This window comes from Corapipo altera, unplaced genomic scaffold (genome assembly GCF_003945725.1).
Source record: "Corapipo altera isolate COAL_440 unplaced genomic scaffold, ASM394572v1 1b, whole genome shotgun sequence".
Lineage (NCBI taxonomy): Eukaryota > Metazoa > Chordata > Aves > Passeriformes > Pipridae > Corapipo > Corapipo altera.
In genome coordinates, this window is record NW_020884881.1 from 314,329 (window position 1) to 329,739 (window position 15,411).

Consider the following 15,411-nt stretch of genomic DNA (forward strand, 5'->3'; position numbering starts at 1 on the left):
TGTCTCTGGATTTGCCACCCTGCTGAGAGCTTCCAGTCCTGTATTTATGAGCTTATTTTTTGTACTCTAAATTGTAGCCTTTTTTATATTATTTCTTCTCTATGTCAAGATCTTCTTGAAGTTACTCTTGTTCTTTAAAGTCCTCGCAGGCTTTTACAGATTAGTTATAGCTGCTTATTTAACAATTCAATACTCCATCATTTGGAGTGCCAATGGGAGCAGTGTTTTGTACTAGAGCCTGGACAGGTCAGAACACTTGAGAATAGCACAGGGGTTTGGGCATTATACAGCTGAGTGCATTTTTCTTCCAGTGATGTTGCACCCATGTCATGGAAGTTTTCTCTAATTCTTGTATGCCTAGATTGCACCTGAAAATCTCATGAAAGACAGAGTTCACAATACCACCACCATCAAAATATATTACAGTCACTGCATTTCTCCTATATACATGTTCTGTTAACTTGGTTAGGTCACTCACCTAAATAATTTTATTTTTCTATAGCATGATAGGGCCTCTGATGATAACCTGAGGAAAGATATTTGGTCTTCGTGGTGCTTGAAATAACATTTCTTCTTCCTTTTAGAATTTTCACTGGTTTCACAGCAATTAATTACATTAATCTGACATCTAAACATGTTTATAGTCACATAAACATGTTTATAGTCACAGAGTGATTGCTATTTACTTACTACCATTTTAAATTTAAATAACCAGAAAATCCTACACTTTTTGAACCTGATTTTGGTGCTACAGGATTTTATTTCTTGTAGCACTATTAGAAGCTGTCTAAATGAACAGAAACTGCTTACAGAAAGATATACCAGGATTTCCGTAGGAAATATCCCCTTCCTGTATTTAGGACTAATCTGGTATTAATGTCTATCTTTAATCAGAGGGAGACCTCTAGTACAATTAATTGTTCTGAATTTAAGAGCATTTATGGGCATATAAGAAATGTGTCAGTAGAGAGCAATTAATTATCTTTTGGTATCAGCTTCACTTGATAACAATTTCTCTAATTGGAGCCTGAATGATGGAGCAAGAATTTAGATTTCAGCCAGAGGGAGGGATTCCTGGAGCAAAACCTCAGAATCAAATGCCACTGAATGTTCAGAGTGCTTTGCTCGTTAATCTGATCCTACAAAACCATGTAGGAGTGCAAAAAAAAAAAAATCCGTAAAAAAAATAGCTTTATCTACTTCCAACAGAGAACAATCTGGCTAGAAAATTTCGGATGAAACATTTTCTTGTCAGGATATGCCATTCACTGAAATCAAAATGTTCCACAAAAGAATTTCTATTTTTGACCAATTTCCAATGGAATCCAGGCAGGTGTCCAAGACAAATGAGCCTGCCATTTCTCTTCTTAACAGCCCTTCTGGCTGGTTCTAAGCGATCTTGGGCTTACAGACTGCTTTGCTTTGGGACTGACAGAGTGCTGAGAGCTGAGAAGGAAGGGACCTCCAGTTTATGGCTTCTTGGCAATCCCAATTGCCCAGACATGCGGGGGGTGAGGCTGACAGGCTTCCCCAGAGCTGAGGCAGCATACCATGAAAAGACTCAACACTCCTTGGTTTCATTCCAAATTTTGAAATATTAAAATATTCTACTGGAAAAAAAAAATGCATTTCTTCATGCTGCTCTAATGAGCCTGTATTCCAAATCAGAGCCTAATCCTGTAAGTGTGTGCATATTCATTTGTTACAAGCTGTTGTATAAAATTGAAAAAAGAATTAAGGGGTTCTGGCAGGCTGACTACACATAGGCTTGTAAATGATAAAGGTCACACCTGAACATAAGGCAGTAGTGCCCATGGTAATGTGATCACACAGCACTATTGTTGCTAATGCTTTTCTTCACAGTACTTAGTAACTGATCACTTCTATCAATATATCTTTGAAGTGATATTCCATTTTAGAGGCAAAAACCCTGCTACTTTTGACCACAAAACATATCAATATCATCAGGTTTACTATTTCACAATCTGGCATATTCTGCTAAGAGTCTTAATTAAAATAAAATATCTTCTTTTTGCCTTAGATGATTGTCCAATTCTTTCAGCCAATAAAAAAAACACCTTCCCTGCCTGTTCTTTTCCATCTTCACTTCTCACATGCTAATCTTACAGTTGAAGGACTTACAGTCCTTACAGCTCAACTCACAGAGGGAGTATGTGACCATTTCTTTTCCACTTCTGTATGATGGCATTGCCCTGTCTCAAGCTTAACCTAACATGGCAACATGACCTGTATACTGATGCTGCTTTTGCTTGGTGATCTACAGAAGAAGGACAATAGAAAACAGCTATGGAGATGGTAGTGACTTAAAAACCACACCAGATTTTTCCAAAAAAGGCTACTTGCTATTCATCTTTTTCATGGTTGTTTGGCATTCACACATTTATATGTTTGGAGAAAAGCTCTAATATCTCTTTCATGAAGCACAATGTCAAATATAGAAAAATATACCATTAGAATTACTAAAGTTGTTCACCTGGAGCAGGATAAGCCAATGCACTGAGAATTAACTGACTGAGTAGGAGCACTGGGGGGGGTCACAGTGGATGCAAAGTTGAATATGATCCACTGACATGGTGATGGGGTAGGAGTATGTGATGTACAAAGCCTGAGGGAGTTTGTTCAGCCTGAAGAGATAGCCAAGAGAATAATACAATTGCTGTCTTAAATTGTCTAATGAGGGAGGGAGGATTTAAAGATAAGACATCTATAGTTCCGCATTGAGTGGGAAGATGAACCTGTCAGCTTCTGTAAGTCCCTCCTAGTCAACATTTTTGTGATTCTGTTAAAATTATATTTTCTAAAATTTTATTTGATTAACATTAAACACAATTGTCTAGCTGAAACCAAGACCTCTGGAAGTTTCTTTATTGCAAATGAACAAGACATCATGGTGGGACATACTATGAAAAGAAAAGTTATGTTATATTCATGATTTTTCCTAACATTTTTTCTGCAAGTATGCAGTACTAGCCACAGTCAAATACAGAGCTGAAGTGACTAGTGACTTATCTACTAAGGAAAATACTAGTTCTAGATTCCTAAAGGAAATTATAATGGGTCTTCTGCATTCGTAGAATGTAAACATTTGCTGAAGGTCATAAAAACTCTGACTGTCTTCCAGTCAACAGTCACAACCCAGTATGTTCAGATACTGTCTCTGAGGCAACAGGAAATCCTGGCACTATGGAACATCCATTGAAGTTTTCATATTGATTCCAAGGGAGCCAGATTTCAGGCAGATAGTTTTAATCTGCCCACTTACAAGACTGTAAGCCAGTGGAAATTGACTACTCATTTGCCTAAAATTGATAAGTATGTGTATTTTAGAAAGTAAACTAAGCCAAAGAGTGTGCTTTTTTAAGGATAAATATGTGTTGGCAAAGATGAGGCATTGAATGGATTCATCTTTGACTACTTGCCTAATACTCCTTGCACATATTAAATGAGTTTTAAAATATCCTCACTTTTGCTGTCATGCTGAATATACTGTGATGAATATGAGGGAAATCCTGACTCCTTTGAATTAATGGCAAACTTTCTGTTGCCTATAATGGCCAACATCTTGTATGGACACAACTGTATGAAGCACATGAAACGAAATTTTGAAAAATGTGAGCAGGAGCTGCTGGTAGAGTTGCATCTAATACCAAATTATCTTTTATGTGGCGATTCAGTTTTATTTTACACTTAGTCAGACATACAGTCATGTTATGGGATAACAATTACTATGCCATAGATGGAAAACACAGTGACTGGGCAGCAGATGAAAGGCTGGTGTCTGAGTCTGTCTCAAAGCTCAAGGCTTTTCTTTCTATCTGTTACAGCATTCTTAGGCTAACCCACACTTCAGTTTCTTGCCTAAAGGATTATCTTATTCCTCAATTTTCTTTCCAAAATACTGGGGCCCCAATTTTACTCTCATTTACTTCAAAATAAGCAGATTCACTCTCTCTGTGGATACACTTTCATTTGCTGTATTGCAGTATTTGTATTTAATGGGCTATTTTAAAATAAAATTCAATTTTTTTTGGTTGAAAACCTCTATGTGGTTTTGACTCAATCTGAAATTTATGTAACTTTGGGTTCCTTTTACTATTTGGCTTGGCATGCTTTGACAGTTCTAATTCCTCTTTATGTTGCAGTGCTTGGGAACTCTACTGGTGACTATTCTTCCTCTTGGATGGGATTTTTTAGTCTTATAACCTAACACTTCTCCAGAAGACAAAAAGGAAATATTGGGTGTAAGATCAAGAGAAGGAGTTCTTTTTCCGTGGTCAATTGCTCTGCTCAATTGACTAGACAGTCAGGGAAACACAAATGAAAAGGCATTTAATAGATATGAAGTTAAGTGCAGGTCAATTTGGCACAGAACGGAGAACGCCTCCCAGAGAGGTCAGTGATGTCAGTAGAAGATTAGTTACACTATGCTCATAATTTCTGACATGGCTTTCCACTCCAATATATCCCCTCAGACTTTCTATTCACAGCTTAGCTCATACTGTCTAAATAGTTTCTGAGCTCCCTGAAATAATCTAAGAACCTAAATTTATTTGTAATGTGAATGGTCATCCCACCCCAGTTACACTGTGATCTGGCTGAACTGACTGAACTGGCATCGTGACCACAATGGAAAACTAGTCTGCAGCACAGCGTGCACACTCTTGCTTTACCAATTTTAGCAGTAGGTGGCTCCTTTTATGAATAACCTTCTGAACTACTGGGGGATTTTGCCACTTTTCAAGGATTCCTAAGTATCTCAGTGGCTGCGCATCAACAAATCCAGGACACACAGCCGCTTCTCAAGTGCTCTAGTGTATAGGCACAGCATGAGAGGTTTATAGCTTGTGGGACCCACTGTGCAACTGATTTGCGTATGAACTGGAAGTAAAACTCATTTTGAACACTGATTTTGCAGCGCATGCATCGAAGTTCCATCTGTACATACATAACAGCTCTAATGAGTCTGGGATACGTCAGGTACATATACAAACACATAGGAACTGTGTTAATCTGAAAGAAGATTGCAGGAGTAGTATGCAGGGTTGAAAGTATTATGGTCTTTCTATGACTTCATTGAGCTTACTAACTGAATGAGATGCTATCCTCATATGCCTGCAGCATCAGTGGTTTTAGACAACGTAAATCCTTCCCCAAAGGCTGCAAGATAGTTTGAAATAAGAGGGCCAGGATGCTCATCATAAGGAAAAAAAGAAGTATTCTCATCTCAGCCTCATGCCCTGGTAAACCCTATGTAAAACTTCACAATTACAAATTTAGAATTTATGGCAATGCATGAATTGTTACTTCATTAAATCCTGAGCATGACCTCCCCCTCAGCCTGTCTGACCAAGATGTACATCTGCCACACGATCAGAATAGAAAATGTCGTGTATGAAGAGGCACCACTGTGTCTATCTGCTTTACATACTTAATGGCCAGTGTGGGGAAACTTTCTCACTAGTAGAAATCTGCTCCCTATAAGGACATGGTGCTATCCTTTTATCCCAGTGCTTTGAGAGCTCTCTCATGCAGCACAAAGCAAGGAACAAAATGTAAATCTGAATATCAGGTACCAAGTCAACAAACAAAATCAAAACATTAATCTTCAATGCTGAAAGAAGACAGAGAGACTAGTGTTGCAGTAGCTGCTAAAACTAAAAGTAATTTTGTTTTCTTTATATGCAAGCAAACCACCAAACCTGCCCACAGAGCTTCCTGAGTTTGAGCAGGCTGCACACATATGAGCATGGTGCAGTATATTTCTACTGTAATAATTCCCATTGTGTAGAAAGGCTAGTTTTGAGTAAGCTGAGCAATAGTACAATCATAGAATGGTTTGGGTTGGAAGGGACTTTTAAAACTCATTGAGTTCCAACCTCCCTCCCTTGGTCAGGGCCACATCCCATTAAATCAGGTTGCTCAAAACCCCATCCACTTGACCTTGAGTACTTCCAGAAGTGGGACATCCAAGACTGTTCCAGTGCCTCACCACCCTCACATTAAAAAGGTTCTTCCTAATATCTATTCTAAACCTACTCTCTTTCAGTATAAAGCCTCTTCCCCTTGTCCTGTCACTACATATCCTTGTAAAAAGTCCATCAGAGGGTCTTATCACAAACTAATATACATACTGCTTCTTACTTCTCCCTTTTTACTGACACACACCTGTACTCGGAGATAACTTCTTCTGTTGTAAGACATAGCTGTTGCAACGCTGGTAAATACCATATTATTTTTCCCATTAGACTGACAAAGGAAACAGTGAAGCAATATCAATTCAACCCTAACTGTAGTGACTTAAGGTATTAACGTCTGTAGAGCTACAGGTTTTTCCACTTTGTCTTGCCAAAGTACTTCAGCTGAGATGTAGAGCTTGTAAGGTGTTCTGATCCCCAGCCTGGGCTGAACAGAAACTATCAGTTGATGATCATTTTTGTGATGTAAACACAGACCTGTGTGAGATAACTCTCTCAATTCTCACTTTAAACTCCAGATTAAAAAATAAATTAGTTCAAATGCTTCTGTGCCTTTTAGACCTTTGAGCTAAGGCTTTGAGGGAAAAAAGGTATCAAATTTTTTGAAATTGTTGCTTGATGAGAGGGATATTAATGTGGTGGTAGCAGGTAACAGCATTTAACACTGTAGCCTTGACATTTCTTATTAAATATTTAACTGCTGGAAACTGTGTACTTCAGAAGGACCTGTGAAAATGAAACCTGGTTTTGGGAACACAGGGTTGATACTGTAAAAATAAAGACAAGGATATGGATAAAAGAAATATTATAAAGTTGTCACATGATTTCTTATCTCCAGAACAAGATCTGTAGTTTTTTATATTTATTTGAATCCATAATATTTTTCTGTGGAGACAAAGGTCTGTAGACTCACTAGAATAAATGCATTTAATTCACAAACTGGTTTGGTTTTGCTTTTTTTTCTGGGTTGTATGTAAAAGTCTCCTTGTGTTTTTAAAGCAGACTGTTTTCAAAACATGATGGTCAAAATAAGGCAAACAAGCAAAAAGGTGGAGAACCTCACAAAGATACCAACACTGTACTCCTTTGTACATGACCTCAGTAGTATAATTTCTTTTGCCATGATAACACTAAGAAACATCTCAGTCATTTTGCTTTTGAGAGCTAAAAGATGGCGTTGATCTAAGTCTCTGTAGGAATTTTACCCTGACAAGTAGATGAAATGTGGCAAATTAAGAATTATTTCTCTGGTTCTTGCATTAAAGAGCTATTTTTTTCCACAGAAATAATATGAAACAGAAATCAAGTAAATTACCTAAGCACATACAGATCTTTTTTATTATGTATTTATTATAGACTGCACTTTGCTATCCATATTTTGCTGCATCATAAAAGAGAATTTAAATTTTGATTTTAGCAAGGCCTAGTAACACCTATTTTGAGAAAGGAATGCTCTAAGCTGCTAAGGAGTGACCCTAGCAAAGACTGCTTCTCAGAGACAGCCTGCACAAGTCCATCTCTAGTTGTTCCTGAGGACACCAGTTTGTTATTTTGTCTTCAGTGTATTTGATCACTTGAATTAGTGATCACTTGAATTTTCCTGTTAAGGGGAGAAATACCAATTTACTGGCAGATTAAATAGACTGTAGTCATCTTACATTAAATCTCAAAAGCACAAGAAGTGGATGAACAAAACACTGATCACAAATAATGACAGTATTGCATACTTGGTACCATCCTATTTAAACAATAGAATAAGATTCCTGCTTACATATTTGGATTATACTAAGCAGTTTATATTCTGTCTTATTCTTTCTTAAAAAACCATGCATGCAGAATATCAAATCTATAAAATACATCACATCAACAGGCCTGGAATTTGAAGACCTCTGTTCACCCCAGCTGAAAGTCAACCATTCCTGAAACAAGCGTCAGGAAACTGGCTTCGCGCCTAGTGACTGCAGTGGAAGTGAGAATAAGTTTTTTTATATATGCTGGTAAGTCATGGTCACCTAATTTTTTTATCCATTTGAAAGAAAATGTGAAGGAATGCTTTAGTACTTCACGAAGCATGAGGCAAACACACACATACACTGCTCAAGTAATTCAGTGATGAAAGCTGTGTAAGGACAGATAAGTGGTCATGAGATGGAGTTAGCGGGGAGCTGTGGGCTCTCAGGCACTACATACTCCCTGTTACTGCACATGTCTCATGCCTGTCCCAAATGACAACTAAATGACCAGTAAGGGTTTCAGTCTCTGTCTGCTGGCAGTACCTTCAGCTCTTCTGCTGAAAATGCCAGCACAGATGCTGGTTAGTGGCAGGAGCAGTGATGATTTATTTTGTGATGAAGATGGACTAATTTCAGCAGACTGTATTACAACGTCTTCAGTCATTATGAGGCTTACTCAATTCAGATGAGCAACAGATCAGAAAATGAAGAGGAGCTCAACCGTGCTTTGGAACTGGCATTGCCATTTCTATTCCTGTTTCTATATGTATGTTTCTGCATTTTCTTAACGCTGTTTCTGAGCCATAGTTATTTCTGACAGCTTGTTTCCTAATTTAATTCTCCAAGAAGAGACACAAAATTGGATGGCAGATGAGATGCTTTTATTAGACACACCTATGTCCGTCAATATACTGGGAAGGATCAGGCAATCGATTCTGCCTTAATCTTGACCTTCCAGCATGTTCATTGATAATGGCCACAGTCACGAAGCAACTGTGTGTGAGTCACTAGCTAATTTGTCCATCTCTCCATTGCTCTTTGGATGAGTCTGGATTGCTTTTGGATGAGTGTGTTCTCTTTGTGTTCCTCCATATACAGACACCACAGAAAGTTTTAGATTGCGGCTTGCCCTTCTTGTTTCACACCAAGGTTGATGTGAAATTCTGTGCATTGATTTACTGTAACAACAGTGTTGCCTCTTATTTCTTATTGTTTTCTTAATTACCAGAGTGGTTAAGGCTTTTGGCTTGCCAAGAGAACCATGGTAAACAACAAGCAAATCTCCAGCTGTGCAAAGGGTTTCTGTGTCATATAGTCCATAGGAGAAAAATAACATGAGGTTCAGAATAAAGAAGAACCCATTTGCACAGGAAATACCTCTGTGCTTCCATTTCTCCCCTAAAATAAAAGGAGATATTATGGTATCCAAGATGATACTGAGCAGCAATTACAAAGAAAGACTTTTTAGTGGCAACTTTTATGCACAGTAAGTTATAAACATATCATGGAGTGTCATGACTGTATTATGGAAAATATTCAAGATTTTGTATGTTATAAGTGTATGAGATAATGCATTCGTATTCTGCTCTGCTGGTAGTCCCAACCTTTTGAAATTCCTTGACTATATTTAGTATTTTGCAGGCAAATCAACAGAATGCTTATGAAATGAAGTTAAATCTTCTTTTATCAGTGGTGCATTTGGCCCTGTACAGATGGTCAGAAAGCATCAAGCCACTTTCTAAATGTTCAGTTCAATGCATGATGCTGGAGTATAGTTTAGATAACTAATCTTACACAGAGGTTTCTGTCTTTAGTTTAAAGCAAAATGTCAGTATAGAATAGCATAGTTAGTTAATCTTTTTTTACAAATTATGAACATAATATAATAATCTTTGTTTGTAATATTGCTTCAGGACAAAGAATAGGCTGTCCTATATTCCCCGAAAAGTGCTGCTATGCAAAATAATAACAAGAAGAGGTGTGGGCTGATATCTGTGGGCAGACTGAACTTACAATGCACTATCTGTGTGAATAATATGAAGTTCCATCAGCCCTATGACATCTCTGGAAATCATAAACATGTTCCAAAAAAAGCTTTGGAGCCTTAACTGAATTGCCCAACAAACCTTCTCCAATCAATAAATAGAGATAGGTACCTGCAATTGGCTTGGCTGAGTCACTCTTTAAAGATATCTCTCCCATTTGCTGTAAAATAATACCCTAAGCAACAAATTAGGCACTTCAGTTAGGAGCCTAAAATAACTGAGATGAAGTGCATGAGTAGCTGCCCAAATTTTGCAACATCCAAGAAAATATTTGCACTGTTATATTTTAAAAGAATATTTTCTTCTTCTTTTTTTTTTTCTGTATCCTTCTGTTGTTGCAGAAGGGGCACTAGCAGGGAGGCTCAATTCTGCCCTGCTAGAATGGAGCTGACCACTTTCTCAACAGATGGTAAATACTGGGGCTGTAATCATTTCACAAGCAGAGTATAAGGGGATGTCTTCTGACACCATTTCACCTTCTCAGGTACCTACAGAAAAAAAAAATCCTGATCTTGCTCTTTATTACTGCTCCTTAATCGATTTCAAAAACAAGCAGCACTGCAGACAGAGAATTTCTAAATACCACTTCCACGTCTCTAGCAGCCCGTCACTTAGCAAGCAGCATCATAGCTTACAGCAGTCACTACCTGAAGTGTGGTAATAATTACTCAGAAAATGATTTGTTTGTTTGCCTGAAAGGAAGCCCTTACTCCTGAAGTTTTCTTGATAGGAATGTCAACTAAAGCCACAGACTTCCAAGGCTAGACTGAATCCTTCTGTTTTTTTGGATTTTGGTGGGGTTTTTTTCATATCGGTAAAAACAAACTCTGCATAATTCAATTTCTAATTGAATCACTCATCTCAGACATAGCTGCTTAGCTAATTACTCTGGAAATTTTTTTTTTTACTTGACTTGCATTTAAGAATGACTACTTCTGTGATACTGCAATGTAAAAGTAATAAATTATTTGGGAAGTAAGGTGTCTTTGTGATCTAATGACTACGAGAAAAGCAAAATCTTCATGCTAGTAAAGTTTATTTTTAGTGCCATGATTTCTACATTAAGATAAATACAAGCTTGGCATATCACATTCTGAAATTTTCTAGATAGTTTATGCTAATTTATGTGATATACTGGATTAATCTGTCAACTCTCAGTCAAAATCAGGATGTCTGTCATCGGTTTTATTTACTGGAATGGAAAAATCTGACTGCATAAAGCAGAAGGACTTCATCTGAGTAAAGGAGCACTGTGGAACAGTGAAGTTCTAGGGATGATCACAGCTAGAAGCAAATGAATGGGCTTTCAGAGGTGTGCTTAGACTGAAGGAAAATTCAAAAGGAATGAATAATCTGTTTTTATTTCTTTACCTTTTCTCAGTGCAAAGATATGGACCTTGGTACATACTTAAAAATAAAGAGAACAGTAACAAAAAAACACACTGCCAACTACTTTTGCTCCTACATAACTAGCCAACAACTTCATTTTTGGCTAGCTGCTCAGGATGAGGGGAGTAGCAGCATTATATAAAAATGCTTCTTTGTCAAGTATGTTTTTACTCCAATTATGTTAGAACAACATTATGGTTTCATGAGTCAGCAGTCCCAAAGGAAGCCGAAAGCAAAGGTTTTTTGTACAAAATTTCACTACCTGTCTCCTACAGAGTGAAACTAAAAAATGTTTTTAGTGCAACATGACGGTGGGGAAGATAGATGCAAGCATATCAGCAGATCAATAATTGTGCAGATACAGGTTGGGATTCTTCCTTGCAGTATGTTGTGGGGACAGAAGCTTAACAGGACCCTGCATTCTCTACTACTATGGATCCTAACAGGCAGAGCTCCTTCAGCCTCTTGTGCCATCCCTCATGACTTCATGCATGGCTGCTGGTATTAGCTATTTAGATGATACAGCACTGTTAGTGGTCATACTGCTTTTTCAATATCTTTTTTCTAAATTTTAAATGTTCAGGGCCCCTTATGTTTGGATTTATTGAGAAACATGGCTAAATGAGGGAAGAATCTGAAACAGAAATTAATTAGAATTGTGAAAGTACCATTTGCTATGCTTGCCAAAGCTTGAATGCATTTTAAATCTGAGAATATTCTTAGCTCTGGAAGTGAAGCATGATTTTTTCTGTAATGCAGCAAAACAAAATACTATAAGTTGACTGAGAGACTTTGGCAGTGAGGACGGAATTAGGAAGATAGAAAATTAACATTCTGAATGGCAGAAAAGCATTGAAAGGATGGCAAAAGAAATTAGAAGGAAAGACACTGATAACTAACACGTATATCTTGATAACAGAAAACAACTTCCAAACTTGTGACTCTTCCTAGCATGCTTTTCCAGAAGTTCAAGTGATTAAATGAGCACCAGGAATGAAAGTTAAAATTTAAATTCAGAATTAGGGCATTAAAATTTTAAATTCACATATTTAGAACCTGTAGGATGACAGAATTCAGGATCTCTGTGCGATTTTAATTTACTCCTTCAATGCACAGACATTGTGATTGTCTTTAATAATATGAAACTGTACTTCCATTTTTCACTACTTTCCCACATCAGTTTATCTTGGATTAAAAAGAAATCTCATTTTCTTTACAGAGCTTTCAGGATTGCTGTTAATAGAAAAAGCTAAGTAATTCAAAATCATTATTATAGTTATATCCACAATGCAACTGTTACAATATATAAGCAGAGGCAGAGAAATGAAAACCTGGATTATCCATACAAAATATATGCCAATTGCTATTATAAAAAAACCTTAAATCAGGGCCCTAAATTTTCAAAGCATGAGACTCACTTATTGGCCAAGACAAAAGATTAAATATAAAAAAATGTCTAGGATCACAGAAGCAGTCTGTATCTGAGGAAGGTTCAGTCCCCCAGAAAAGCACTCAGTTATCTAGTCTTAAGGTCATCACTTGATATCCTGCTTTTCCCTGGCTTACCCAATGCATGTCTACTTATGTCTCTAAATGAAGCAGCCTACAATCTCTAACTTCACAGGTACCAGATTTGTCCCAGAGCATCACCCATTCCTTTTGTGAATTGGAATATCTTGTCGTTAGCTTAAAACTAAATGTGATATTATAACACTCACACACAAGGAAGAACAAGCTGAGATTGCATGAAGAGCCCTAACTGGAACATCTTACAGGCTTGTGAATGCTTGGCTTTACTATCTCATTTTTTTTCAGTGGTTGTGTTAGAAGATTGGAACCTAATTTGAAACAGGTTTCCAGCGAGAGCATGATCATCAGAATAGTGGAGTTGTACTGGTTCTTCAATGTTAGTAATAAAGCAGCCAACAATCCAAGTAATCTTACAGTAACTGTTGTGTACTCAGATGCTCAAATGAGGGAAAAAGAAGGAATAATTACAAATTTCAAAGCATAGTGCATTTTTTTAATTAAATGGTACGGGATAGTATACTGCAAATTCATTCTTTTGCTTGGTGTGTTAATTACCTGTTATATTTGAGATGGTCGAGTCTAATCCAGCTCACACTGAAATGTGTGAGAATCTTTTTCCCATCTTGAACAAGTGCAATGGTATCTCTGGGTGGCTCTAAGGTTTGTTGGCATTTCACCTGAACAATGCAGATCCAGCACCTGCAGTTTCATCTTACTATTGTTAGTGCTTTTCTCCTAAAAACAATGATTTCACAGAGCTAAATCATTCTTTCACTTGTCTGTTTGAAATTATGCTTTGCAGTCATTGTATCGTCATGTGTTTTTAAGCCTATGCCCTGTAGCAGCTGAACCAAAGAATAAACTCTGCAGAATTGTCAAGAGAATGTCCCTACCTAACTGCAGCTTTTCAAGGAGGTTGTTATTGTTCTCATTACAGCTGCACAAACATAAAACTAGAAAGAGATGGAAACAGCAAGGACTTATAACTAGCAAGCTTCTACAATACCCATAACTACAATGAAAGTACAACCACAAGAACAATCCCTCTGGCTGGAAAAATACCAAGTGTGATTTGGACAGAGTTCAACACTTCTGCAAACTCTGTAGTAATAAAAGTTATCACTATTGCTTGAATGAAGAACTCTGTAAGGTCCAAAAAATCACCTCTTTCTCAAACAATCCCACTCCATGCTATCAGGACCATGTGGGCTGTGTCTCATACACTCTCCTCTGAACACACAGAGGGACCATTGCATCAATGTGCAGGGACTGCATCCCAGGGCTCCTATGTCCAACTGCAAGACCCCGACCCCTATAAATTTGCCAACCCATTCTTGGTTCTCCCCAGGGAAACCTGTCCATCAGTGCTGCAGGGTGGATGCCCTAGCAGATGAGTCTGACTGCAGCTGTGAATGTAAGGAGGGGGAAGAGAGAGGCAGTGCACAGTGCTGGTGGTTCTCATGCCCATGGCTGGGGATGATACTTCACATCACCTTCTTTTCTAAATCAAATTTTATGTTTTCTTGTTTATTATTCAGTACAGACTGGCCAAGTTTAACATTTCTTGTAATAATTTGCTGTGTTTTTCTGTGCTTTTTATACTATCACCATGTTTTTCTTGGGATTGCCAGATTTCTAACAATGTGACTAGATCTTACTGCTCTGATTGAATTTCCCACTGGGCAGCTCTGAGAAATCACAGAATCATAGGATGTTTCCAGTTGGAAGGGACCTCCCTCAACCTGCTGGCCGTGCAGCCCAGGATGCGGTTGGTCTTCCGGGCTGCAAGTGCTCCTTGCCTGCTCGTACTGAGCTTCTCATTAACAAAATGAGTACTCTCTACTGCCTTGCGTGTGAAATGAGTTGGAGAATATGATTTCTGTAATACATGGAATATCAGAACTGTAGCTGACTCATTGACCTTGGCTTGGCTGTCAGACGCACCCAGCTGGCCTCCCACCTCAACACGACACAAGGAGAAAATAAGGTGAAGAAGCTCATGAATAAAGACAGGGAGATCACTTGCCAGTCATTGTCACAGGCAAAACAGTCTTGACTTGGAGAAGATTAATTTAGTTTATTGCCTATTAAAAAAAAAAAAAGAGAAGAACAGTAAGATAGTGAGAAAGAAAGACAAAATCAAAACACCTTCCCCTCCACTCCAGACCTTCGTCCCAGGTTCAATTTCAATCCCTTTCTCCCAACTCCTCTAACTGTTCTACCTCCTCCTACCCCAGGTGGGACAGGTGTTTGGAAAATGGGAGGTTGCAGTCAGTCCATTACTTCTCCTCTCTGCTCCTTCTTCCTCCTCACACTTTCCTTCTGCTCTAGTGAGAGTCCTTCCCATAGGGCACAGTCCTTTAAAAACAGACTGTTCCATCGTGGGTACCTCAGCTCTTTCCAGGAAACCTGCTCCTGCATTGACTCTCCATGAGCTGTACGTTCCTTCAAGGCTGCATCCACCAACTGTGGCATGGGGAACTCCATGGCCTTCAATGTGAATAACTGCTCCATCATATTCTATGGACTGCACCTTCTTCCTCTCCTTCATTTCTGATCTTGATGTCTCCGTTTCTCTCATATTTTCTCACTCCTCTCTCTCTCTGCTGCTCTGCAGGTTTCTAACCCCTCCTTAAATACGTTTTTGCAGAGATACCACAGCTCGGCTGACAGACCCAGCTGTGTGTCATGTGGTGGCTCAGTTTTGGAGCCATCTAG

The 15,411-nt window shown here is 38.2% G+C and overlaps 2 long non-coding RNA genes across 2 annotated transcripts; both read left to right on the top strand.

The window, feature by feature from the left end:
- Nucleotides 1–5,161: 5,161 nt before the first annotated feature.
- LOC113945439 lies at nucleotides 5,162–8,654 on the top strand. Its single transcript, XR_003527087.1, has 3 exons — nucleotides 5,162–5,261; nucleotides 7,867–7,993; nucleotides 8,550–8,654. It is a non-coding gene; the product is annotated as an uncharacterized LOC113945439 (long non-coding RNA).
- A 1,270-nt stretch (nucleotides 8,655–9,924) lies between these two features.
- On the top strand, nucleotides 9,925–13,787 carry LOC113945440. The gene is made up of 3 exons (XR_003527088.1): nucleotides 9,925–10,001; nucleotides 10,116–10,258; nucleotides 13,631–13,787. It is a non-coding gene; the product is annotated as an uncharacterized LOC113945440 (long non-coding RNA).
- The last annotated feature ends 1,624 nt before the right edge of the window (nucleotides 13,788–15,411 follow it).